The sequence below is a fragment of the Ictidomys tridecemlineatus genome, chromosome 16 (genome assembly GCF_052094955.1).
Source record: "Ictidomys tridecemlineatus isolate mIctTri1 chromosome 16, mIctTri1.hap1, whole genome shotgun sequence".
NCBI lineage: Eukaryota > Metazoa > Chordata > Mammalia > Rodentia > Sciuridae > Ictidomys > Ictidomys tridecemlineatus.
In genome coordinates, this window is record NC_135492.1 from 30662784 (window position 1) to 30686819 (window position 24036).

General features: G+C 45.7%; 1 pseudogene; it reads right to left on the reverse strand.

The window, feature by feature from the left end:
• Window positions 1–1832: 1832 nt before the first annotated feature.
• The window catches only part of LOC144371287 (arylsulfatase D-like), a 28580-nt pseudogene continuing 6376 nt past the window's right edge, over window positions 1833–24036 (reverse strand).

The following is a 24036-nucleotide window of genomic DNA, read 5'->3' on the forward strand; positions in this document are numbered from 1 at the left end:
CCAATTTCTCCTTTTTTCTTTTCTCCTCCTCCTCCTTCTCCATCTCCTCCTCCTCCTTCATCTCCTCCTTATTCTACTCCTTATTCTCCTCTTCCTCCTCCTCTATCTCATCCTCCTCCTTTTCCTCCATCTCTTCCTCTTTCTCCATGTTCTCTGTCTTTTTCTACTCCTGCTTCTCCTTTTCTTCCTCCTCCTTTCTCTTCTTCTCCCCTCATCCATCTCCTCTTTCTCCTCCTCCATCTCCTCTTCCATCTCCTTTCTCTCCTCTTCCTCCTCCACCCTTCCTTTTTTCCTCCTGCATCTCCTCCTCCTCCTCCTTCTCCATCTCCTCCTACTCCCTCTCCATTTTCTTCTTCTCCTTCTCTCTCTCCCTCCTCCTCATCTCTCCTCTTCTTTCTCCCCTTGCTCAACATCTCTCCTCCTCCTCTTTCATCTCCATCTCCTCCATATCCTCCACTTTCTCCTCATCCCTCTTCCTCCTCCTCCTCATTATCATCTTTTCTTCATCTCCTCCTCCTTCTCGTCATCCTCCTTCCCCTTCTCCTCCTGCTCTTTCTTCTTCTCCTACATCTCCCTTTTCCTCCTGCTCCTTCTTCTTCTGCTGCTCATCTCTTTTCTCTCCTTCTTCTTCATCTCTTACTCCTCCTCCTTCTTTCTCCTCCTCCTCTTTTTCCCTTTTGTCCTCTTTCTCCATCTCCTCCTCCTTCTCCTCCTCTTTCTTATCTCTCTCCTTCTCATCTTCCTCCTCCTCCCCTCTCCTCCTCCTCTTCTATCTTCTCCTCCATCTCCTTCTCATTCTCCTTTCCCACTTCCTCATCTCTCCTACTCCTCCTTTTCATCATTTTCTCTCCTCTATCTCCTTTTCCTTCACCTCCTCCTTCTTCTCTGACTCCTCTGTCACTTTGTCTTCATTCTCCTTCTCCTCCCTCTTCTCCTCTTTTTCTTTTCTCCTCCTCTGCATCATCATCATCATCTCTTCTCCATCTCCTCCTCCTACTCCATTTTTCCTCCTATTTCTCCTCCTTCTCTTCCGCTACTTCTCCATCTTTTCCTCCTCATATTCCTCCTTCTCCTCCTCCTTCTCCTCCTCAGCCTCCTTTTCCTGCTCTTCCATCTCCTTTTACTTCTTCTCCTCCCTCTTCTCCTCCTCCTCATCTCTCCTGCATCTCCTCATCCTTCATCTCCTCTTGCTTTTATTCCTCCTCTTCTTCCTCCTCCTTCTCCCCTCCTTCTCCTCTCCCCTACCACCTCCTCCTCCACATTCTCTTCCTCTTTCTCCTCCTCCTTTTCTCATCCTTTTCCTCTTTCCCATCCTTTTTTTCCTCCTTCTCCTCCTCCTTCTCCTCCCTCTCCCCCTCCTCATCTCTCATTTTCCTCCTCATCATCAACATCATCTCTCCACCTACTCCTCCTCCTCCTCCTTTTCTTTTTCATCTACTTTCCTCCTCTTCTGCCTCCTCCAATTTCTTTTCCTTCTTCTTCTCCTCCATCTCCTCCTCCACCTCTGTCTCTTTCTCCTCCTCTTCATCATCATCCCCCCCTCCTCCATAGTCTCTATGCTCTGGAACCTCCAATGCAGACTCCTTTGGCTCCCTGTCTTTGTCCCTCTCCGTGGCTAGCCCTTCATCTCTGTAGATCCCGTTGCACCTCCCCAGCTGCTGGTGTTCATCTGTGGCCTCCAGTAACCCTCCATGATCGGAGTCCTAATAGGTGATCGTGGAGTTCTTCAGATGGTTCTAATCAAGGGCTTGGAGGGCTTTAGTGTGGAGAAGATGGAAGGTGTCAGAGAGAGCGCCCACACGGGTCTCAGCTGGGGGCATGCACTTCCCATTCTATGCACAAGCCACCTTGTACTGGACCGTCAGAGAAAGAGCCCCCTGCCCAGAGACCACAAGGACATGTGTGATCACGGTGCTATGACTGTCGTACCCAGGTCTGCTTAGCACCGCGTCACCTCGAAAACCAGGAGAGACTTGCAAAGAAATATCAAGGACGTCGTCAGCAGGCATGGTTTTGATGTGCAGTGCCGGTGGGGTCAAGTGCCCTAATAAAAGGGTGAGAGGGTGGCTGGGGCGGGGAAAAGCCATGACAGATTCCAGCCCATATGGAAGGAACCACAACCAATAGCAGCAAAGTTTATGATGGCCATGATCAGAAGAGCACGGGACACCTGCAAACCCAGCAGTATCTCCCTGCACCGTGGAGACCAGCGGTCCTTCCTACCCCTGAAGGCACAGAGGCCAATTCACGAGGGATGTGAGCTGCTGTCCTCCTTGGGGACATGTGCCTCTCACGTAGTTCAGATGTCAGGATATTCGTGCAAGGACATGTCACCTGACCTGCGAGGGTTTCCATGTCTCCAGGAAACCCTCGCAGATGGAAGAGTCTACAAGTTCTTGCTTCTCTCTAGCGTGTCCCCAAGCCCTGAAAGCAGAGCCCTTTTCCTCCACGATGCTGAAAGCTAACGTTTTCTCTCTGCTTCCTGTAACAACTAAGGGTGACGCTGAATGACAGCTTCTCACAAAACTAACTGCTAACGAAATGATTGGTTTTGTGCAAAATTAGACTATCACTGGGAAGAAGTGAACAAACAAGTGACACGAGTGAGGTGTACTCTCCCCCGTTCTTGATCTTGACTTACCTACAAACCACTCCATCCCCTCCACGTTGTCTCTGTATAAACCATGGCAGCTTCTCCTGAGGAAGGCTTTCAAGGTCACCAGAGGAGTGTGGACGTGCAGCCGGGACACAAAGAGGAGAAAGGGCCTGTCCTTGTTTGTGAAATTAGAAAACCACTGGAATTATGGACAGGAGATGATGGTGTCCACAGTGGACCTTGAATGTGCTGCGTTCGTGACCTGGGTTCACCTGCTGGGATTTCACTGTGAGGGGTCCCCTCAAAAACTCATGAGTGAGACCATGCAAGAAAGTTCACAGGTAAAATGATTAGATTATGAGAGGTGTGACCTAGAAGTGGATTAATCCACTTGGATGAACTCACTGGGTGGTGACTGTAGCACGTGGGGTGTGGCTGGAGGAGGGAATCCCTGGGCTGTGCCTTTGGGGTCTCTATCCTGTCCCTGGTGAGCAGAGCTCTCTCTGCTTCCTGGTGCCCTGTCCTGAGCTGCTCTCCTCCTCCAGGGCCTTCTGCCATTTTGTTCTGCTCCCCTTGGGCCAGAACCATGGAGTCAGTTGGCCAACCATGGACTGAACCTTGGAAACCATGAGCCCCAAATAAACTCTTCCTCCTCCAAATGTTCTTCTTGGGACCTTTGGTCACAGTGGCAATTTTGTCTGAGTAAAACAATATCCATGGTCAGTATACTACAGGAAGATATTTTGAGAGGGAGCGATGGGACACCCCACCCACCCACCCTGTGTTTCAGAACATTGCCATCATTATTATTTTATTATTAGGTGCTGCTAATTTCTGACTTTCCCTAATTTATAAATTAAATATCTTCATAGGTATGTACGCATAGGGAAATAGTTATATATTATACTATGTGTATGAATATTTATTTATTACTTATATATGAATGGTTGGGTACTCTCTGGGGTTTCAGGCATTCCCTCGGCCTTGGAAAGAGTCCCTGATGCACGACAACTACTTGGATACTTTCCAGTGCAACCCGGTAACTCAACGCAGAGATCCAAGTGTGGAAACCAATTCATACAAAGAGGTTGGACCTTTCCTTTTTCTTTTCTTTTCTTTTTTTTTTTTAGCACCAGAGATGGAACCCAGGGGTGCTTCACCACTGAGTCCCTTCCCCAGTCCTTTTGATATTTTATACAGAGAGAGTCTCACTGAGTCTCTTATGGCCTCTCTCAGTTGCTGAGGCTAGCCTCCTACTTGCCATCCTCCTGCCTCAGCCTCCCCAGCTGCTAGGATGACAGACATGGGCAAAGTGACTCCATAAAGAAATCCTTCAGCATATACACTGTGGAATACTATGTAGCTATGAAGAAGGATAGCTTCCTTTCATTTGTGAATGAAGTATGAGTTTGGACCTTTTCAATGCTCCTGCTGCTATGGGACCCCAGGGTAGCTCATGGCTCAGAAACTGCCCCCCACCCCGGATCGTGAGGGTCCCCACCTTTGAATGTAGGCCGTGGCTTCCTGCAGCATCCGTCTGGTGGTGCTCCCCACATCCATGGGCTGCTCGGTGACCTGGTGGTTCCTCATGAGCACACAGTTTTCCAGAGTCGCAGGAACCCACAGCTGGAGAACCACATTGTGAAGACGAGGCTGGCTGTGCGCCCAACTGCGGTCCAGGGATCCAAGAGGAGGCCACTGAGTTTGGCAGCCATGTGTATCAGGACGCCCAGAGCCAGGATTCGGTGTAGCGGCTGAACCGGGCAGCCACTGTGACCCCCAGCTCTGGGGGCCTGTCAGGGTCGCAGTTGTTAATCAGGGTGAAGGGCAGTCCATATAAGTAGTGGAAGCTATGGTTCAGCGGGTGGTGGCAGTGGTCACCGCGGGACTCGCAGTTCACGCCCTGGTGCCACTTTCCTGCGAGTGGGGGTGGGTGGTCAGCCACACAAAGAGCGCACGCTTTTGCCTGGGACAAAAAACCTCGAGGCCATTTGGATGCAGTAAGGGGAAAGAAAACCTCAAAAGAGCAGATCCTGAATCAGCAGAGGCTATGAGTGACCTCAACCAAGACTTGCTTTTGGTTTTGGGTACCAGGGATTGAACTCAGGGCCACTCGACCCCCGAGCCTCATCCCCAACCCTTTTTTGTTTTATTTAGGGACAGAGTCTCGCTGAGTTACTTGGGGCCTCGCTAAACTGCTGAGGTGGGCCTCTAACTTGTGGTCCTCCTGCCTCAGCCTCCCAAGCTACTGGAATTACAAGTGGTGGAGCCAGGCTCTAAAGAGCTTTCTGATTCCATGGGGCTGAAGAAGATAGACAGGTTCATAAAAGGAAAGAAGGCAAAATATAAATCAAAGAACCCCAAACCTCTGCAATGAGGAGAACTTCTGAACTGAAAACCATCCGAGAGGGCCGGAGTGGAGCCAGATACCAACTCAGGAGGCAGAGAAGGATGAAAGATTTTTTTTTTTTCTCCAGAGGAAATTGGTCCCTTTACATTTAAATGGGAGGGGAATCAGGTGTTCAAATATGAGGCTGGTGGCATAGCCTTGTTCCTTTGGGATTTTTGCAAAAGTGGTTTCATTGGCAGGAAGCCCGCCTGAGCCTGCATTCCAGTAGAGGACCAGGTACTCATTGTTGTCCATTCCTGCGGATCCCACAGCAGAGCAAGGTTCATGTTCCCTTTGCCAGGAACAGGTCTTAGGAAAGGGATTCTGAGCACCAGGGGACAGTGGGCAAGAATCTGGCTGTCAGCACTTGGGGAAGGTGGGGAAGTGGTGCTCTAGGTAGGGAATGGGTGCACATCAGAGAGGTTGTTGAATGTGCTATTGTGCACAGCATGACCCCACCACTGAGCATCATCTGCCTCAATGTCAGCTGCATAAGTTGGACACACCTTGCCTATCATGAGAACCAACCCAGTCTATCTATCTATCTATCTATCTATCTATCTATCTATCTATCTATCTATCTATCTATCAATAATTACCTATCATCCAGGTACCATTAAGTTGCATCTATCCCCTTTCTATCCACACATCATTTATCTGTCACCTGTATATGCATTATGCATCTGTCACCTCTATATACCTCTATCACCCATCATTAGCTATCACCTGTTTCTCTATTATCTATTGACAGGACTGCTATCAATTGAGCATCATTAATCCATCTTCCTTCATTGATGGTATCACCATCATCATCTATGGAGCATTGTATCTCACCTGTCAATCACCGTATTTCTGCTTCTCATCCACCAATGATAGTGGTCATCCCGTCCCAGAAGGCTCCCTCTGCACAGCCTACCAAGGGCACCTACCTGGCAATTTTATGAGACAAGAGCTGGTACTTGGAAAATATCAGAAGGAAAAGAACCTTTCTCCTGTACCAGACGTGAACAGATATTTGTGTTGGGTGTTTTTTCCCTGAGCAATTTTTTTTCTCTGAGTATCAGCACAATCCCCGCAGAACCTGCAGTGTGCTGTGTGTCCCAGGTCAGCTAGGGATGATCTAGACCTCAGAAAAAGGTGTGTGGTTATCTGTGACTCCCATTTGATTAACCCAGGGGTACCTAACCCCTGAGCCCCCTCTGTAGCCCTATTTTGCATTTTACTTAGAGACAGGGTCTCACTGAGTTTCTTAGGGCCTCCTTTTGGCTGAGGCTGGCTTTGAACTCGTGATCCTCCTGCCTCAGCCTCCCAACCGCTGGGATAACAGGCGTGTGCCACCATGCCCGGCATTGTGCGTGGGTTTTAACACCCACGGGGGCTGAGGGTCCTGAGGGGTGAGGGCATACGAGGTCTTGTTTGGAGCACACACTGCAGGAAGGTGACAGGATGGGACATTAGCTTTCAATTTCCCAGTATCTGCGGGATCACTACCAAGCTAGAGTGGCGATGGGGTCCAGGCTGCAGCCGGGAGCTGCTGTCCAGGGTCCCCGAGACACCCACCTGATTGGAGTGGCTCTGCTCGGGGTGCAGAGCGGGGGGGGGCGCCAGGTGCTGAGTGAGTCTCATGCCCTCCTCCACCAGCCGGTCGATATTGGGGGTCCTGAGAAAATCAGATGAATGTCCCTTGGGAAAGGGCTGGGAATGCTCTGGGCCTCAGACGAGGCCTACATGGAACTTCCCGGGGCTGCGTGGCACCTGTCTTAGTGCGCCCACTTCTCTGAGTTTGCAAAGGACAGATGAGGCTCACCCCGGGCGGTTCCTCCTACAGCCCTCCCCCCACCTCAACTGATGCCAAAGCAACAAAGGGCACCCCAGATTTTGAATTTTGACTCTGGCCTGGAGGGCTGGCACAGAGACACCTTGCCTGTTTCACTTTCTGGGAGTCATGAATGACAGATGTTGCACAGTGATTATAAAAACGGGCTGTGAGAGATGCTTTTTTCCAGCTGGGGAATGACGTGGGTTCTGAGCCCAGGCAGTCTGGGCTCAGCCAGGAACTTAGGTAGGTTCGGGGTACGAAATGCACATCTGTGTGGTGACATTCTCCTCTTAGGGTGGGTTATGGGGGACCCCTTGTCATAATAACTCTGTGGTTACATCGCAGGGCTTCTTAGAGGAAGATGGACCCCAACAAAATTACATTTAAAGGAAGAGATGACTGATCTCACACACAAAGGCAAAGTTTTTGGCTTTTTCTTATTTTTTGGGGGGAAGGGGTGGTATGCAACCCAGGGGGCTTGTATGCTTTAAATATCCCATCAGCATCCACGAAGGGTGCACCCTGAGTTTTCTACCAGGTTTCTCAGGTGCAAAATTCAAAGAGAAGATGAAAAACTTCACCTAAGAGCTTTTGTAGTCAGATGTGCAAAAATAGATTGAAAATCTCACTATAGATGCGAATCCCAAAGGCAGTGACCCAGCCCCTAGAGCTCAAGGAATTCCCCACGGACTGTCAGATGACAGGTGCTACTCTATTCCCTTCTCCCTTGGAGGAGGCTGCATCTGGTGGGAGCTAAGCTATAAAAGCTCAGACCTTGTTCTTCATGCACCTAAAGCTGACTACTCAGTGACCTCCCATAAGAAAAGTTTTGCTCCTCTGAGGACAACTGGAAAAGTGCAGAGACACTGGAGGTGTCCCACTTTGAGATGTGGTGCTATTGGTGAGAAGCAGGTGGAGACCAGAAATGTTGGTCAACATCCTACAATGCACAGGATGGGCTCATCACACAGAGTGATCTGAGCCAGTGTACCACTAGGACCGAGGCTAAAGAACATTGTCAGTCCTTCCATCCATCCATCTACTCACCCTCCCACTCATTCATCCACCATTCAACCATCCATCTATACATACATCCATTCATCCATTCACCCATTTGCACATCCACCCACCCACCCATCCATCCATCTACCCATCAATCCATTCACCCATCCACCCTTCTACCAATTTGCCCATCCAACCACCCATCTGCCCACCCATCCACCCACCAAGCCACCCGTCCATCCATCCATCCATCCAGGCACCCATCTGTCCATCCACCCACCCACCCACCTATCCATCCATCCACCCATCTATCTATCTATCCATCCACCCATCCACCCACCATCCACCCATCTATCCATCCATCCATCCATCCATCCATCCATCCATCCATCCATCCACCCATCCATCCATCCATCCATCCATCCATCCATCCAGGCAACCGTCTACGCATCCATCCATCCATCTATCCATCCACCCATCTATCCATCCATCCAGGCAATCATCTATCCATCCTTCCATCCATCCATCCATCCATCTATCCATCCATCCATCCAGGCAACCATCCATCCATCCTTCCATCCATCTATCCATCCACTCATCTATCCATCCATCCATCCATCCATCCATCCAGGCAATCATCTATCCATCTACCCATCTATCCATCCACCCACCCACCCACCATCCACCCATCTATCCATCCATCTATCCACCCACCCATCCATCTATCCATCCACCATAGTTGGATGGGCAGATAGACAAATGGATGATGCCTGGATGAAAACATGGACAGATGGGTGGGTGGAGGAAGGGCTCGTTCATAAATAGATAACTAAGATTCAGGCTGATGGATTTGGGGTAAAATTCTAGTGATTTGCTAACCCTGAGAATAAAGGACTCAGAACTGAGTACAATTTTATAAGCCTGTGTGTAACCCTCTACCCAGTTTGGCCAAAATAAGAAAATACCCCACACTCTCTAAGATCCTCTGGCCTCCAAAGACCCCCATTCAGACCTTCTCCTGGCCACCATTTTTGGCCCTGGCTCCCCCACACCCCACTAAGACATGTGTTTTGCCCTAGTCTCCAGACATACTGGGGATCAGGGTTTCTGTGAACACAGGATATGCGAGTATCTTTTGGACTCACATCTTTCAAATCCTTTGGGTCTGAACCCAGTGGTGGCATTCCTGGGTCATATTGTGATTCAATCTTAAGCTTTTGAGGGGCCACTATATTGTTCGCCAGGGGCCACCTGGAGCCCCAGTTGCTGGAGAGGCAGGAGGAGCCTCCCTGGAGTCCATGGAGGGAGCTCATCCTGAGACTCTGGTCTCAGCCTTCGCCCTTCAGGGCTTGGTGATGGGTGGTGGTGCCTGGATTACATTTAAGTCTCTGTGTTTTAGGTTATTTACTACAGCAGCCCCAGAAAACCCTTACATACCCAGCAGGGCCTCAAGTCGTTTGAGAGGGCTAAGACCCTATTTTTACTGTTGGAAAATAATCATTTTTGGTGCTGAGTTCTGCAGCACTAAGAAATTTCATTTGCACTGGACGATTTTAAGTGAATTATTCCACGAAACTGCACACAAGGCAGCACCCCACCACCCAAACCGCACTCTACCTCAGTGTAAGGTTCCCATAGCAACCAACTTCCCTGATGCCCAGAGCATCTGCCAAGATCAGCAGGATGTTTGGCTTGAAGGCGTTCGGTGATTTCTGCTCACAGGTCTGCAGAAGCCAACATACAAGGAGGAGAAGCAGGGTGGAGTCCCTGCAGAGGAAATAAATGTACAGGATTTGGCATGCAAAGTTTACACCATGCATATGTAGATGTCAGAGGTCTGATGAGGAATTGAACCGAACTCCTATGATGCCAACTGCGCTCCAAGAGAATTATCCAGTTGCGGGAAGCCTCTGGTTTTGCAAGGAATCCAGCAGCCCAAAGAAAACCAGAGTGGAATCCCTACTGCTAATGGCCAATCAAGACCAAAGCTGAGAGAGGCCCATTTCCCCCCTGCACCCAAACTGGAGATTCTCAGCAAGCAATCAGACACTGAGCCCTCCTAATAAAAAAGTCCCCTCCAATTTAACTCCATGCAAACAGCGGAGGTCCCCTCTTTATCCTCTGGGGACACATTCCAAAAATCTCAGAGGATGTTGAAAGTTCAGCTAGTACCTAACCCTAAATAGACTATACTTTTCCAGTATATATAGATGCCTGTCATAACGTATAATTTATAATCCAGGCAGGGCACTAGCAGAACCAGACTCACAGGGACACTAGGATTTTAAACCACAGATGGGGGATTCAAAGCAACCCCAGAGACGCAGTGCAGCCGGCAGAGAAGAGAGTCCCTGAGCCTCTGAACAGGGGGCCAGGCGCCCCACCGCCCCAGCGACTACTAGGAGCTTCACTGATGGGTCCTGGGCTCCACCAGCCCCAGGACCCAGAGGGACTCAGCTATCCAGGACACGCTGGGGGTGGGGCAACGCAGGAGAGCAGGTGGGGCGGAGTCACTGTGACGTCACAATGTGGGGGGAGGGTAGCCGGAGGAAAGGGGAGGGAGCTGCCATAGACCTTGTGCGCCCTGGGGCTGGGGGACTAGAGGCTGGTCCCACTGCTGGAGGATCCTGCCATGCAAGGGCGCAGTGGGCAGACTGGAAGACCCAGGGCGGGACTGGCGTGTCCTAGCGCTGGGAGGGGGGGGCAGCTGTGGCGGGGGGGGGGGGGGGGGGCGGGAATGAGGGAAAGTCAAGGGTCCGCACCCTGCGGTTTTTAGCTGACAGTGGGGGAGGGTCATAAGGCCCTGCACAGTTGCCCTAGGGCGGGATGGGGGACTTGGGGGACAAGAGCAAGGCGGGGCGTGTCCTAGAGTGGGGGTGTGGGCATGCTGGGGGTGGGCCAGGGACGGGCCTGAGTTTTGGGCACCCTGGAGCTGGGAGGGGGACGCGCCCAGGAGCTGGACGGTGCCTTCCTAGAGGGACACAGGGTGGAGGGCGGTGCAAGGGCGTGTTCTAAAGTGCCCAATGGACTGCAGGGGGCGGAGCAAGGGGCGTGTCCTAGAGGGGGATGCGCTGGGGGTGGAGCAAGGGGCGTGCCTCAGTTTGAGCGGGCAACACATAGCTGAGGCTGGAAGTGGACGTGCCCAGGAGCCCACCAAGGCCTGTCCACCAAGGCCTATAGAGATTGTGGGACTTGGCCCTGGGGAGGGGTCCCGGCTCCGAATGGGAGGGGGCAGAGCGGGTCTTAGTGGGGGGACACCTCAGCGCAATTGTGCCGACCTGGTGTGGGGGACACAGGCCATGAGAGGGCAGGGAGCGGGTCTTGGAGAGGTTCTGAGGCCCGAGGGTCTCAGCATGGGAAGATGTGTCACTCCCTACCCGGAAGCAGCCCCGCCTTAGTCACAGTTTCCAGCGGCTCAACCCGGCCCCGCCTCCTGCTTGGCCTGCGCCCCCTCCTCCTGCTCCGCCCCCCACCTCCTTGTGCTCCCCACCCGAGCGCTGCTTTCTGGGCCACGAAGAGAATGCGCCTGGGGCTGGGTTTTGGTGACTCGCCATTTCTGAGCGCCTTGGCTTCCTTCCCAGGGTCTCGCGCTGGTCATCTCCCCAGGCCTGAGTGGCTCAGTCCCCGTGTCCTAGTACCTGGCGGTGGCCTAGGCACGTCCCCTGGGCCTGCGACCTCTGCGTGGATCCCATGGCTGTGCGCTGGCACTGAGGAAGGACCTTGACCCCAGATCTGGGCGCAATCCTACCTGGGCTGGTGTCTCCACCCACGGGGCTGCTGGGCGCGCTCCTGGACCCTGGTGGCTCACTTCATCCAATTAACCTCCCAACTCTGGGCCTGGGGAGTGGCGCTTGGAAACAGGTTCTCCAGGGTCCCCACCTCCTGGTGAAGCTGGGGCTTCTGCAGCTGCTTATCTGGATGAGGCAAAAGCAGGATGACTCCCAAGGCAGCCAGGGCAGCTTAGGGAACACCTCCTTTTTTTTTTTTTTATTCCTTCCAAGGGTCTTGGGACAGCCCCACCCCCCCTCATAGAATTGGTGGGAATTCAGCTCCACGAGCTTTTGCATTTGGAATCTCTAGGGGGCTGGACTCTTGCTCCTTTGTGCACGCAGGGCCTGGGGTGAATCCAGAATTAACCAGTCAGTCTAGACAGGGAAAAGGGGTGAAGCCAATTTTGATGAGTCTGGCAAGTTGAAGACTTCCCTGAGGGATTGAAATGTCAATTCCTTCAGTGTCCTTCCTCCACCCTTATCCATGACCTGCCCTTGAGCCAATCTGCTGTTAAGATAGCTTGTCCCAGGAATCGCCCCTCCCTACTGGGAGCTACAAGGTTTTTGATTAATGTGTCCTTGGCTGCTCCATTCTGTCCTTCCCCCTTCAGCTCTTCTGGTTCTCAACTTTTGAGCAGCTCGGGAGCATCCCTGGGCCTACAGAGCTCTTAATGCTTAATGCTTAAGTGCAGTTAGTGCAGCTGCCACTCTTCAAGACCTGGGTAAAGGACTTCCCCACCTAGGCAGCTCTCAATCAGTACAGAGCAGGCATGTTGGGTTCTGCTGAAGCGACTTCCCAATTCTTTTTTTTTAATTAAATTTATCTTTTTTTCCTGGGATTTTTCACAATCAGGAGTTGGTGAAGGGGTTCCTGTCATCCGCTGTCTGACAGGGTCACAGTGTGGGGGATGCTGTGGCAGGGCCACACCATCTGGAAAGGAAGCCATGGGGAATGTTAAGTGTTTGGTTTATGATCCTCCTGATATGGAGAACAGGGCCTCCGTCAATCAATAATAAAAGTACATGTTTCCTGAGAATGCAGGAAAATTCCCAGAATGAGACCAAGGACACAATTGAGCCAGGCCCCAAGGTATGTTTCAATATCTCTCAGGATGCAAACAATAGTGTTATTCCTTAAGAAATTCACAGAGGAAAGATGACAAATCAAAGTTCCCGAAAAAAGCCTAATTCACAGAAATGTTTATCCCAGGGTTAACAATGTCCACTAATGTCCCCCTCCCTTCCAAAGCCACAATAGACTAGTTACAAAAAAACAGTAGCTGTGCCAAGTGTACAAGGATCACCATATGTAGCTTGCTTAATTAAAGGAAGATTATAGTATCCCCTTGAGGACAAGAGGCTCATAAAAATACATTCCCCCCATTAACACCCCCTTTTTTGCCTCACACAGGAATTCATGATGAAAGTGGAAAACACAAAGTTCATATTAATGGCAAATGGGTTGAGGTGCAGAACCTGCCCTTTAGTTAAAAGATTAAAAAGACACGAGATGTGGTGGGCTTTGTCCAAGGGTCAAGGAAACTTTAAGAAAACAGTTAAATAGGTCATATGAAAAAAAAAGGAAATTACTTTGGAAATTAAAAATAGAATAATGTAAAATTAATATAGATATATTTTAGAGTCACTTCGGTATAATAGGCTTTTGTAGAGAATCAAATGTAACTGCGTTACTATTACTGTTCTTGATGGAGTCTGCCTGCAAACGGGATATTCTGTCAAGGTATAGATAAGTAACAGCGGACATGCTTGCAAACGAGGTGTCTGCTGTCCTTGGGAGGGCCTGCTCGCAAACGAGAGGCTTCTTCAAGGTTTAGATAGGTAACAACAAACATGCTTGAAAACGAGGTGTCTGCTGACCTTGGGAGAACTTGCCTGCAAACGGGATGTTCTGCCAAGTGGGCTAGGAGGGCGCTGAGAAAAATTTTTTATCTGTTCTAAACAAAGAGCAGAGCTCAGCATACTCCAGGCCGAGAGTAGATTAGCCATGAGAAGCGGGTCACTTCTGATTAGAAAGTAAAACTTCTGTGTGCTATGTTTAATTAGCTGAAAGACCTGATTTATTGAAGTTGGAAGGCTGCCTTTTTGTTCACAATACTATAAAAAGATTGCTTGTACACAATAAAGGACTTTTTTTCTGCTGCTGCTTTGCTTGCTCTGCTTCTTCTTCTTTTTTGTTTTCCCATGCTGACCTGCAAGTGAATTACTGCAACAGGCTTTCACTATTTTAAGTGTGTTTTACTGGGACTTTAGATTAAAAGTAAGAAAGCTTACTAATGATTATAGGTGTGCTTTAAAGTTAAAGGTTAATGAAGTAATTATACGTATGATTTAAAGTTAAAAGTTAATAATAGAACAGGAGACATGTAGTCGAGTTGTGTAGCACAGTGTTATGGGCCAGGTTATATAGGCAATGACCAAACAGACTCTATTTTACCCTGAGACTTCATATCATGTAAGAAATGCTTCTTCCATGCTCAGGCTTGGGTCTATTCCTTGCAGAGACAGTTATAGGTCCTGCAAGGAGCTGTCCCTGGCTGGCCAGCTAAATTCTGTCCATTCGGACAGAACTGGGAATTGGTGTGTTTTCTGAGTGACCTGCCCCGCAACAGTGTGCACCTAGTAATTAATATTTAATTCTGATTTTCAATGGTTAAAGGAAAATATTCTAAACCACGTCCTCAATATATCTTAGATAATCAATATGTCAGAAAAGATTGTGACTCTTGAAAAGTATGGACATCAAATGAGTTTTGGGCTTTGAGACTATTTATTAACTACCTGGAAGATATCTACAAAAATGGTATAAAAATAAAGCCCCCCCCCAAGGGCAGCAGATTCTTTTTGAAGGCTACTCAGAACTTGCAATCGCTGTCCTTCAGCACCACATAACAATAAATAAAAATTAAATAAAGGTATTGTATCCAACTACACCTAAAAAAAATTTAAAAAATTAAAAATAGGGACAGAGTAATAGACTGAGACAATCTCAGTGAGTATGTTTGTTTCTCTGTGCACCATGTCGCCCCTTGACCTGTCTTGAAAACATTTCAATATCTTGCTGAACCTCACTCCTCAACCTGGGCCCAGAGCTGTTTTGTGTCATGGTTGAGGCCTCCTTGGTCCAGGTCCCAGAGACACCCTCATGAATAAAAGCAAATCATTGGCCTCAGCCCACAGGTGAAAGGAGACTGTCCAAGTCTCCACGGAGTTTCCTACAATGTGAGGATGAAGAAGAGCAAGGAAGAGGCACATGTGCTTGAAAAAGAGTCAAGAAGTTTAAAAAAACCCAGAAAGTGACTTGTTCATTGGACATGGGTTAGCAAGGCAGTGAGATTTGAGGGTGGGGGTAATTAAACATATTTAAGCCATTGAAACGTTTATATCATTCTTCATGTGGGAGGAGAAACGTTTTCTTCAGAAGTAGATCTGAAGTGGAATTTGAGGACAAGTGGTCAAATGTTTAGTCACAGCTTTCAGCAGAAATCCTGGGGCAGGAAACACAGAAAATAGGAAGAGTTTGCAGCCCATTCACAAATGCACCCTGTGGCTGGGCGGAGAGACGCAGTGCTTTGACGGACAGCTGAACTCACAGAGTCCAAGTTCACATTCAGGATGTGACTCCTATTTCCTACTTGGATTCTGAATTCTTTTCTTTCTGTTATTATTGTTTTCTACATTAAATTTGCTCTGAGTGATGATTGATTCAAGACTCCCATTATAACCTTAACTGCTTTCTGCTTGCTCAATGACCTTCTATGAATCTTCATGATTTCATTTAAATACTTGGGAATTATTTCCCAAGTACTCGATACTGTTTTTATACAAAAATGTACAATGAACTTTTGAAAAGTTTCTTTTTTTAATTTATTCTAATTAGTTACACAGACAGCAGAATCATTTGGTCATCACATTCTACATAGGTGGATTATACCTCCTCATTCTTCTGGTTGCACATGATATAGAGTTACACTGGTCATGAATTCATATATATACAGAGGGTAATCATGTCTGATTTGTTTTACTTTCAATCTGCCTCCATAACCCCTCCCCTTTTTTCACTTCCCTCTGTCTAATGTTCTATTCTTCCCAAGAACCTCACCCTTATTGTGAATTAGATCTGCATATCTGAGAAGACATCTGGCCTCTGATTTCTTGGGACTGGCTTATTTCCCATAACATACTATTCTCCATTTCCATCTATTTGCTGGTAAATGCCATCATTTCGTTCGTCTTTTAGGCTTCATGGTATTCCATTCTGTATATATACCAAAATTTCTTTATCCATTCATCTGTTGAAGGGCACAGAGATCAGAGATCCTCCAACCTTTGTTACAAAAATGCCATTGAGTCTGAAAAACCAGCCTGTACCTCAGAGCAAAGCCTGTTCAAGGAAGGGGCATGACCCTTGTCCTTGAAAAGACCCACAGAGCACTCCTAGGCATAAATGCACCCTGCTGAGTTTTTTGTCTGCAAATAACAGGAGAGATCTGCTGTGCCAGGTGTCTCTGACTCACTCTAGGTGGGGACCCATAGCAACCCCCTAGCAGCCACCAATCAGCATGAGACAGGGAAAATACCTGGGATGCCAGATGACCCTCCCTATAGTTTATGGTGGTTGATAACATGTTGGGAAACCATGTAGTTCAGCACCTACAACCTTTGTGGCCTAAACCAACTAGTTCAAATGAATCCCCCTCTGTACTAATCAATCACCGCTACCCAACTTGTTCCCACCAGTGAATGTGCTAATCATGTTTTAGAGTTGTTTTATGATTTTCCTGCGGTGTGTGATGATTCGCCAAGAGATGCTATGATGTATGTGAAGTCCCTGCCTTCCCCAAAGAGTGTATAAAACTGCTGCAAACCCTGGGCTCCGGGCCTCTCAGCATCACCAGTTTCTGGATGCACATGGAGGACCGAATTAGCTCCCAATAAACACCTCTTTGCTTACATGGATCTTGGTCTCTGGTGGTCTTTTGAGGGTCCTGAATTCGAGCCTAACACGCCTAGGGAAGATTATTGTAATAAATTTCAATTGGGCGTAAATTTTGTTAAATCTTTGTCAATTCTATAATTGTTTTGTAAAAGTCAAATACATTTTTATAAATATATTTTTTAAATTTCCAAAAAGTAAAAGAAAACAGTACACCACAAATTGACATAAGGATTCAGTGTATTCTCCAAACTTGGAGAGAAATTGACAAGTTCCGTAAAAACCACATCAATTTGTGAAGAAAACCAAAACTATGACCCACTCTTTCAAATACATGACAAAACTCTGTGGTTCAGCACAGTGACATCAGTTGTTACTGAAAAACTACAGTGAACAAACCAAAAAGTTCTAGCCTGAGATTGGATTTTTATAAACCCATGGGAGTATTTGAAGATGGAATCATGCACACAACTGTGAACAATTCATTATAGTAAATGGACTAAGAACTTCAAATAGGATAGAAGTGTTTCTAAAATGATTCTAGATGATTCAAAAGTTGTCCTACAGAATGAGGAAGCTGGAGCCCCCAGCACCAGTCACACACTAAACATACAGTCATCCATGGTTAACATATATATGAAAAAGAAGTTCAATATCTCTAGCAATTAGAGAAATGCAAGTTAAAACTATTTACTCTCACTCCAGTCAGGAGGGCAATTCTCAGGAATACAAGTATCATTAAATATTGGCGAGTAGGTGGGGAAAAGGTTCACTCACCCATTGTTGGTGAAACTGCAGATTGGTACAATCGCTCTGGAAAGCAATATGGAGATTCCTTAGAAAACTTGAAATGGAACCACTATTTGACCCAGCTATGCCACTTCTCGATTTATATCCAAAGGACTTAAAGATCAGCACACTACAGTGACTCAGCCACAAAAATGTTTATAGCAACTCAATTCACAATAGCTCAACTATGCAATCAGCCTAGTTGCCCTTCAACAGATTAATGGATAAAGAAAATGTCACACACACACACACACACACACACACATGCACACACACACACACACACATGGAGGTTGAGGAGGGAAAAAATAAAAGGCTATTGGATTAGATAAATGGAAATTATGGAAAGGGAGGGGGATGGTGTAGCAAAGAGAGTAAACTGAATGGGACACATTTTTTATGTTCATATATAACTACAGACCAGTGTAACTCCACATCATGTACAACTAAAAGACTGGGATCCTAATCAGAATAAGTTACACCCCATGTATGTATAATGTGTCCAAATATACTTTAGTGTCGTGGAAAACACAGAAATGCAAATACTGAAATTACTCGAATTATCAGGGCGAAAAACAAGAGGGAATTTTGGTGAGCTTGAGAGAGGAAAGGTGTCTTAGAATTAGACTGAAGGTACTATCAGAAACCACTTTTAAAACTTTTTTATTTTTTATTTTATTTTATTGGTATGGAGGATTTAACCTATGGGCACTTAACCACTGATCCACATGCCCAGCTCTTCTTTATATTTTATTTAGAGACAGGGTCTCACTGAGTTGCTTCAGGCCTCACTAAGTTGCCAAGGCTGGTTTGAAACTCGCCGTCCTCCTGAGCCAGCCTCCTGAGCTGCTGGGATGATAGGCATGAACCACTACACCAGCAACAACAGAAAATTTGATAAAGAGTATCTCATCAAGAATTTTCTCTTCAAACATCATAGAAAATGTGAAAACAGTTTCTAGATTGAAGCATTCCAAAATCTATGCATACATCAATATAACGTTATTTTACTAATGAATGTTTTCCAAAGGTTATTGATATGCTCTGTGCAAATACCCCCATCTCTGAAATCTGGGGGATCTTAGAGTAGGTCTCCACTTGCTGCTCAGGTGACACAATCTGAGGCTAACAGGGACCCTAAGAACTCTGCAGCCGTGTGTTCCTGCAAGAGCCTGGCAGAGGGCGCCCTTCCCACACACTTCACTCTTCTCTTGCAGGATTTTCAATTGCAGGAGGAATGATGGGGTCTGACTCTCATTTATGCTTTCACTGCAAGTGAGGATACAGAACAACTCCAAAGCTGAAACCAAGCCTCTTGTGGAAAAGACAGCAGGAAACTAGACTCAGCCCCCTGAAACCTGACCCCTGGCCTCATTTGAATGGCTTCTCCTCAATAAAAGGGTTCAGCCTATGTGTGTGTGTGTGTGTGTGTGTGTGTGTGTGTGTGTGTGTGTATTTTCTGAACCTCCTACAGGATTAGATGGTGTAACTCAGGGGAAGCATTTGCTTATCGCAGAAACAAAGCCATCCATGTGCCTGGGATGACCCCCAAAATCCTCTTCTTGTTCCTGACTATATAAATTACAAGAAATAAATAAATGTATACACAAGGATTATCAGCTACATCACATGACGTCACATGCAGGCGTGTAATCCTAGTTAAAAACATAATGAAATGGATCCAAAAATATCTTAAGAACCACGTGGTTACATAAAGTTAATCAATTATATACTGTATTAATTATAGGTTATGTCCTTATCTACAGAAATATCCAAGGACTTTAACTATATTTTCATTGATATCTCTTTTCTTTTTTTAAAAAAATATATTTTTTAAGTTGTTGAATGGCCTTTACATTTTTTATTTATTTGTATGCAGTGCCAAGAATCAAACCCAGTGCCTCATGCATGCCAGGCAAGCATGCTACCACTGAGCCCCAACCACAGCCCTCATTGATATTTCTTTTTATCAAGGTACAAAGATAATTATTTTTCAGAAATTATTGTCAGAAATTATTTCAAAGTGTAACCAGGAAAAATTCTAAAAGGAATTTCAACAGAGGAGAAGCACACATTGGAGGTCCTAAGAAGAAAGAATCATCTTTGGGTAAACCAAGATCTTTATAGTCTAGATTTTTATGATAAAAATATTTACCTAAATAGAAATATTTTTATATTATTAATTAGAGAATATAAAAATGTGAAAAAAAGAGATTTATATGTTCTGGACTGACTAAAAGTTTTAACTGATTAATTCAAAGATATTTCAGGCTATTTTCCTGATTTTACTCTCTATGCTGACACTGAGCTAATATATTTGTTCATATTTTGACATGATAAAGATCTATTAAAATGTTAAGTTTAATTCCTTTAAGCAAGGTCTTTATTGCCTAATGATTCTTATTGTTTAAGGCAAGGATTAATTTGGGTGAATAAATTCACATCCTTCATTAAACACTAAATACATTAAACTGCTGACTTCGATTCCAATTTTTAAAATTCTCCTTGGAGACTAAATTTGATTGATTCAAAGACTGTCCATTCTTGAATATTTTGTTTGTTGAATCATTTTGAGATCTGGGAATTTTATTAGGACTGAGGTTCTCCAAATTAAAGTTGTACGTTAGTTTTGAGCAATAAAAGTTGCAAACCTTGTAGAAAATTCACAGACATGATAGAAGTTCTCTGATTGGACCTATTATCCACAAAATTTGGTAGGATTTATACAATGCCTAATGACATTTTTTAAAAGACCATCGAAAGACACCTATTTAAAGGATAATATTCTGAGACACAAAGATATGTTGAGACCTTCTCTCAGAAAGAGATTGAGGATTCCTTTTAAATTGTTAAGATGGATCAACTAGTATATATATTGGGAAATTACAATAATCAATTCAAGGTAAATCTTATTATTAAAATACTTGTACTACTATCTATAACTTAAATTGATGATACTATGGCTTATGCAAAGTCTTTACTCAATTTTACTAAATAAAGAAAAGGGGGAACAAAGGGCCCTAGAGTCACACACTAGATCTTACAAAATATTTAATTTTTTTCTTAATTGTAATATTGAGAATCTCAGGGAATATAGCTCAGTTGTTTGGGTGCTTTGCTCACATGCACAAGGCCCTGGGTTCAATCTCAGCACCACCAAATAAAAAAAATTGAGACTGCTCTTGAATTTACTGAATCATGTTCATTGCTGCTAAACATGATTCAGTAAATTAAATCAGGTTTAAAAGATAGAATTTAAACCTGTCATCATGAAAATGACTGAAAAACCCGAAACAGGAAGGTAAATCTTCCAACTGCAGAGTTTCCTACCATGCAGCTTCATGAACTTGTCAGGTAAGTAAAAATTATGAAGAAACTTCTATGGACCCATTCTCAGATCTATTTTTTCAATTTGTTTTTTACTTGTAGATGGAAACAATCCTTTTATTTTGTTTATGTTCTCATGTGGTGCTGAGGATCAGACCCAGGGCTTCGCATGTGCTAGGCGAGTGCTCCACCACCGAGCCACCACCCAAGCCCTCAGATCCATTTTTAATGTACATTGTAGTGTGGACTGGAAAGCCCAACCATAAAACTAGATTAATCCTACTGACTGTAGTAGTCAGCTATATGTTGATCCTATGGCAAACAGGATGTCTGGGATTCTATTTGAGGAATAGACACCATACAAGAAACCTAAACCAGACAATCATGCTGCCTTTAGAAATTAAGACTACTTATGTGGACAGTTGTCCAAATTCAAAGATTGATGAAATAGAATTTTTCTCTACAGGCCAGTTATGTACACAAGGTATCTACCAATGTAGGGTTGCCCTGATCATTCTACAATAGAAATTGGCACCTTTCCTAAGTATTATTCCTGAGTATTCCTAAGTATTATGCAAATGTCTAGTCAGTACCACACAAGAATTCTAGAAATAGTGCATACATTTAGGCTGGTCTCCTAGAATGGACAAGAACAATTACAGGAGGATGCCTGTCACCTGGAGGTTTTATTGATAATACCCTAACCCTCATGAGATGGCACCCAAAAGGATGTTAGGATGTTTGTCTTCTGCCGTCAGAATATCTACATCACTGACAGACCTAACAGATTCCTTAAATGTGAGAATTAAGAGAAAGGATGATGACTATCCGGTAGCCTGCATGAATACAACTCATCGTAGTAATTGCCAGCTGATATTTCAGAGCTACACTCTGCTGAAGTTAAGGTTCAGGTCTGAAACAGGTGCATGACAGTTAACCAGACTTAGGCCAGGATCTTTGACGGGACTAATTTAAATATCATTCGTTGCTTCTATGATACAGTCTTTATGGCTCTTTTTCAAAGTTTCAACATAGAGATTCTCTTAACGTTGGACTTAAATTACTTCCAAGAGATTTCTTAGTCAGATAAATGCTGATGGAAAAATTAGAACTGAGTTAAAATGCTCTAAAAAGCCACTGTGGTAAATATTGTGACTGAGCCCTCGGCTCCGTGCTTTGTGGAGAGGCTGAAGCGCCATGCCAAATGAAAATGTCTATGTTACCATTGCCAAGTGTAAGGCTTCCCAATAATATCGAGAAAAGATGAAGAATCTTCTGATGAGTGTTTGGTATAATAATAATAATAATAATAATAATAATAATAACAACAACAACAACAACAACAACAACAACCTGGATCTTTCAAGGTGGTGATGTCCTAGAGATAGTATGTTTTCTACTAATGCTTTTTTTGTTTCAATAGTAAATCATGATGATCTCAGACCAAGAATCCAGTGACTGAAAGATACAATTTCCCAATCGCCTTTAAATATTAAGGAATAGAAAATATGGGCGGAGCCACTCTGAATGACCCCCTGCCTTCCAGTCCTGAAGCAGGAGGCTCTGACCAATCACTACATCAACTCTCTCTGACTCTCTCTCAGCCCCCCTTCACTTTGAAAACATCCAAAACAGGGGTCTGGCAGGACCCTTCTCATTACTTTTCTGGCCAGAGGTGGGCAGGAGAGTTTCAAATTTCAATTCCCCCCTCGTGGAGAGCACTTGGTAAGCTGTTGGCCTGGCCCTTCTGCCGGAGGAAGAGCCCACCTCAAACTGCAAGCCCTTTGTGGCGATCTTGACCAAGGGGAACCTGGTCTCTCGCAGGGCTTCCCCATACCTCTGTGGGTCTCCCCTTCCTGATCAGAGTCTTGATGGAAGCCAGAGCCCCAACCTGCATTCACACAGGCAGCCAGGAGGGAGATCTGGGGCAAAGTTGGGACTAGTTGGCTCATTATATTTCCTGATCTGGGTCTCAGGTGCGTAGAATTGGACGTTGTTTTTATTTTATTTTTTTTCTGATGACCTCTACCTTTGGATAAGATTGCCCATATAATGCCACTGTTGATGTCGTTAGATTTATATCTGTCCTTTTACATTCTATTATGTTTTTTTTTGAGGGGGTGGGGACTGGGGATTGAACGCAGGGGCACTCAATCACTGAGCCCCATCCCCAGCCCTATTTTGTATTTTATTTAGAGAAAGGGTCGCACCAAATTGCTTAGGACCTCACCATGGCTGAGGCTGGCTTTGAACTCATGGTCCTCCTGCCTCAGCCTCACAATGTGCTGTGACTTGAAGTGTGTGCCACCATGCCTGGCCCTCTGAACTACATGCCCTGAACTACATCTCTATTGCAAGCTTTATTTAGAGACAGAGTGAAGCTAAATCGCGGAGGCTGCTCTAGAAGGTTACTGATTTATTTTTTTGTTGTTGTTTGTTTTGTTTTGCTGCTTGTTATTTTTTTTTGAAGGTTTGTGTTTTTTTTTTTTTTTTTTAGTGAGAGAATGAACTCATTATAGAGCTGGGACCTCCTGAGAAACTGAGGCAGTAAAAAGACCTTCTCGAACCCTTGATTTTTGCAATCACATCAGAAAGTTTTCAGACATGTCACCCTGTAACAGGCATGAACTTCTTGAAGGGGAAGGGGACATTCTCAAGGGCGACAGTGGGTCCTCTCAGAAAGCAGAGGGACTCTGTGCCTCTTCTGCACTCTAGTTTTATTGGAGTCCCTGGGAAGTTTCCAGAGACTCCTGCCCAGGTGCACTTTTTGACTTTTGACAGCAGGGTGACATCATACTTTCAAGTCTCGATGGTCATGGCAACTCTATGTCACCTTGGCCCACGCTGAGCCATTCTAATTATATTCTTATCCAAAGAATTATCCTTTCTTTCAAAATTTGGTCTGTGGAAATAGTCACAAAGTCTGTCCCCACATAGTCACTTGGGTTCCTCTTAGGGAGTTTCCTGCCTGCATTTCTCATGCAGATCACAGGTAGTTTGCTGAATGGGACATCTTATGTCCACTTAGGCCAGGCAGAGCTGCAGGTAAATTGATTTTTGGAAATCATGCATGTGCAGGTCAGCACAGTGGGCCCATTTTACAGGATTATTCTCTTAATCATGTGTTCCCACCATTCTTGCGTGTGTCCCCTAGAAGACTAAGAGACACAGGTATAGAAAAAGCACAGCTTTTACTGACAGTGTTACAGGATGGAACATGTGGGCGAGCAGGCAAGATGCAGTCAGCATTCTATCCTCTGGTTCACAAGGGTCCCCGCTTCCCACCCCAGTTTCTCTTTGGCAAAGTACTATGGGGTGCACCAACTTCTAGATCTTCACCTGCATTTCCCTGTGTCCCACTGGGCTGCTTAAAGAAGCATGCTGCGGGGC